The following is a 4,683-nucleotide window of genomic DNA, read 5'->3' as shown; positions in this document are numbered from 1 at the left end:
GTAGATCATTTGTCATGGCCGACCTTTTCGCTTCAGCCTCGGGACCTGACGGTCCGGAGTGTGTCCGAATTCCCATGCGGTTATATAGGAACCGGGGAATGCATGGAGACCAGGCGTAGGGGTCATTAGTGCGTGAACAGACAAGTGCCCGACTAGTTATGTTATATTACATGGTTAGTAAGAAACATCTTCCAGGGAGAATAGTTCCGTTAGGGGTTCCTTTCCCTGGGAGGCATGCCCTAAGGTGCATGTCCATGCTGCGAAAAGAAACGCAGGAAAAACATCTGGGGCATATAGATAAAAATAAAAAAGATCATCTTTAGTTCACCGACCGAATATTCCCTTAAGAACGCTAGCTTTCGGCTTCACCCAGTCTGAGGTACACGTCCGGCTGACCCGGCAGTAACAATCGCAGAGGTGCTCCCTTTACCACCTAGCCGAACAATCGGGAACGTAGGGGTAAGCACAGGAGCCAGGCAACCCAGCTTGGCCAAAACTTAAGTCATATCGATGCATATAATGGTGAATAAAAGGTACATGCGGAAGTGTGACACATGTGTTGGGCATGAAGCCCGTATGAATAAGCTTCTGTTTAAAGAAGCCCCCAGGTTTAATGAGCGCGGATGGCGCGTCACTTTATGAGCCTTTAAGGGCTATAAGAGAGAGAGAGAAGAAGAAGAGAAATGCAAGACAGAAAATATATAAAAAATGGACAGAGGAAGGAGACGAACATAGAGTCCGGCGCTAGGCATAGAATCTTCGGAGACGGGCTGCGTTCCATGGGTTCGGCTCGAGTCGGTTATCCGATGCATCTCGCAGGCGGTACGCTCCACCAGTCAGGACTTGGTCAATTATGAAGGGACCTTCCCACTTGGGCTTGAGTTTGTCCTTTTTCTTGTCCGGTAGTCGTAGAACTAATTCGCCAACGTTGTAATTTTTGGCCCGTACTTCTCTGCTTTGGTATCTTCGAGCCTGCTGTTGATAGAATGCGGAACGGGCTTTTGCCACGTCACGCTCCTCCTCCAATGCGTCTAAGCTGTCCTGCCGATCGAGCTCGGCTTCTCTTTCTTCGTACATGCGCACTCGAGGTGAGTCATGAATTATGTCGCAGGGCAAAACTGCCTCTGCGCCGTACACCATAAAGAATGGTGTGTATCCGGTGGTGCGATTCGGCGTGGTCCGCAGCCCCCAGAGTACGGAGTCGAGCTCCTCTACCCAGTGCGTGTTAGATTCCTTGAGGGACCGCACTAATCTGGGTTTAATGCCGCTCATGATAAGACCATTTGCACGTTCGACCTGGCCGTTAGTTTGTGGGTGATAGACGGAAGCATAGTCGAGCTTGATGCCCATGTTTTTGCACCAGAGTTTTACCTCGTCGGCCGTGAAGTTCGTGCCGTTATCAGTGATGATGCTGTGGGGAACGCCGTAACGGTGTACGACCCCGGATATAAAGTCTATCACCGGTCCGGATTCGGCCGTCTTAACAGGCTTGGCTTCTATCCATTTGGTGAATTTATCCACCATGACCAGTAAGTATTTTTGCTTGTGGGTTCCGCCTTTAAGGGGTCCAACCATGTCAAGCCCCCAGACCGCGAAGGGCCAAGTAATGGGGATAGTTCGGAGGGCGGTGGGTGGCATATGGCTTTGGTTTGCAAAGAGCTGGCAACCGGTGCATCGTTGGACTAAGTCCTGAGCGTCTGCCCGGGCCGTCGGCCAATAAAAGCCTGTACGGAAGGCCTTGCTTACAAGGGACCGAGCTGCAGCGTGATGACCGCCCAGTCCGGCATGAATTTCAGCCAGGAGGTTCCGCCCCTCCTCTTCGGAGATGCACCTTTGAAGGACTCCGGTAGTGCTTTTCTTATAAAGCTCTCCCTCGTGGACTCTGTAGGCTTTGGATCGCCGCACTATGCAGCGTGCCTCATTTTGGTCCTCGGGGAGTTCCTGCCTAGTGAGGTAGGCGAGGAATGGTTCTGTCCACGGGGCGATGACGGCCATTATTACGTGGGCTGAAGGTGTTATTTCATTGGCAGAGCCTCCGATTGTGTCAGAATGTTCGGTGTCGGGCAGTGCGGTTGGGTCCGGGGTGTTATTGTTCGGCTCCCCTTCCCATACTACGGATGGCTTGAACAGCCTTTCCAAGAAGATGTTGGGGGGGACTACATCGCGTTTTGCGCCGATGCGTGCCAGGACATCTGCCGCCTGATTATTTTCCCGGGCTATATGGTGAAATTCAAGCCCCTCGAACCGAGCTGACATTTTTAGGACGGCGTTGCGGTAAGCTGCCATTTTTGGATCCTTGGCATCGAAGTCTCCATTTATTTGGGATATTGCGAGGTTCGAGTCCCCGCGCACCTCTAGGCGTTGAATGCCCATGGATACTGCCATCCGGAGACCATGTAAAAGGGCCTCATATTCGGCTGCGTTGTTGGAGTCCGTGTACATAATCTGGAGTACGTATTGAACTGTGTCTCCTGTGGGGGACGTCAAAACGACGCCAGCCCCCAGTCCGGCCAACATCTTGGAGCCGTCGAAATGCATGATCCAATTTGAATATGTGCCGTACTCTTTAGGGAGTTCGGCCTCCGTCCATTCTGCGACGAAGTCGGCCAAGACTTGCGACTTGATGGCTCGCCGTGGCTTATAAGTTATGTCGAACGGGAGGAGCTCAATGGCCCATTTTGCAATCCGGCCCGTTGCGTCACGGTTGTTTATAATATCGTTAAGTGGTACTTCCGAGGCTACTGTTATTGAACACTCTTGAAAGTAGTGTCGTAGCTTCCGGGATGCCATGAATACCGCGTACGCGATCTTTTGATAATGCGGGTACCGTGATTTGCAAGGAGTGAGGACAGTGGACACATAATAGACCGGCTTTTGAAGGGGGAATCTGTGTCCGTCCGCTTCTCGTTCGACGACGAGCACTGCGCTTACAACCTGATGTGTTGCTACAATGTATAATAGCATTGGTTCGCCAATATTTGGCGCGGCCAGGACTGGGTTTGTTGCGAGTATGGCTTTTATCTCCTCGAGTCCGGCCGTGGCTGCATCCGTCCATTCAAAGTGTTCGGTGCGCCGAAGGAGGCGGTAAAGGGGTAGGGCCTTTTCTCCCAAGCGGGAGATAAAGCGGCTTAGAGCCGCCACGCATCCGGTTAACTTTTGTATTTGTTTGAGGTCCTTTGGGATATCCAGTTGCGACAGAGCTCGGATCTTGGCTGGATTTTCTTCAATTCCTCTACCGGATGCAATGAAGCCCAAGAGCTTTCCGGCTGAAACGCCAAAAATGCATTTTTCCGGGTTGAGCTTGATGTCGTATGTTCGGAGGTTATCAAATGTGAGCCTCAAGTCGTCTACTAGAGATTCGACATGTCTTGTTTTGATGACCACATCATCTACATATGCCTCCACTGTTTTGCCGATCTGGCTTGCCAGACATGTTTGAATCATGCGCTGATATGTTGCGCCGGCGTTTTTGAGCCCGAAGGGCATTGTGTTGAAGCAGAATGGGCCGTATGGTGTGATAAATGCCGTTGCGGATTGGTCTGATTCTGCCATCTTGATTTGATGGTAGCCGGAATATGCGTCGAGGAAACACAACGAATCGTGTCCTGCGGTAGCGTCGATAATTTGATCGATGCGGGGGAGGGGGAAGGGATCCTTTGGGCAAGCCTTGTTAAGGTCTTTAAAATCAACGCACAGGCGCCAGGATTTGTCCTTCTTTGGTACCATCACCAGGTTTGCTAGCCAGTCCGGATGTTTTATATCTCTAATGAATCCGGCCTGCAATAGCTTTGCTAGCTCCTCTCCCATAGCCTGTCTCTTAGGTTTGGAAAAACGCCGAAGAGCCTGTTTGACAGGTTTGAATCCTGTTTGGATATTTAAGCTGTGCTCGGCCAGCCTGCGTGGGATTCCTGGCATGTCTGAAGGGTGCCAGGCGAAAATGTCCCAGTTTTCTCGTAGGAACTCTCGCAGTGCGGCGTCTACATCAGGGTTTAACTGTGCCCCGATGGAAGCTGTTTTATTTGGGTCCGTTGGATGGACTTGGAATTTGACTATTTCGTCCGCCGGTTTAAAGGAGGTGGACTTGGATCTTTTGTCGAGTACCACATCGTCCCTATTCACCGTAGAGCGCAGCGCAGTCAGTTCCTCAGCCGCTAGGGCTTCGGATAGTGCCTCGAGGGCCAGTGCGGCTGTCTTGTTTTCGGCGCGGAGTGCTATGTCCGGATCACTAGCGAGAGTGATGATCCCGTTAGGCCCGGGCATTTTGAGCTTCATGTACCCGTAATGGGGTATTGCTTGGAAGATTGTAAACGCTTCCCGCCCTAGCAGAGCGTGATAACCGCTGCTGAACGGAGCCACATGGAACGTGATCTCTTCGGACCTGTAATTATCCGGCGTGCCGAACACCACATCTAGTGTGATTTTTCCTGTACAGCGCGCTTCCCGACTGGGGATTATTCCTCTAAAGGTTGTGCTGCTTCGCTCAATGCGGTTCCAGTCTATTTCCATTTTTTGAAGGGTTTCCTCGTAAATGAGGTTCAATCCGCTGCCGCCGTCCATGAGTACCTTGGTAAGACGAAAGCCGTCCACTATTGGGCTGAGGACCAATGCGGCTGGTGCTCGGGCTGTTCGGAATTTAGGTTCATCACTGGCGTTAAAGGTAATAGCCGTGTCACTCCATGGGTT

Source organism: Triticum aestivum, chromosome 3A (assembly GCF_018294505.1).
Source record: "Triticum aestivum cultivar Chinese Spring chromosome 3A, IWGSC CS RefSeq v2.1, whole genome shotgun sequence".
Lineage (NCBI taxonomy): Eukaryota > Viridiplantae > Streptophyta > Magnoliopsida > Poales > Poaceae > Triticum > Triticum aestivum.
Note: the sequence above shows the minus strand (reverse complement) of the source record.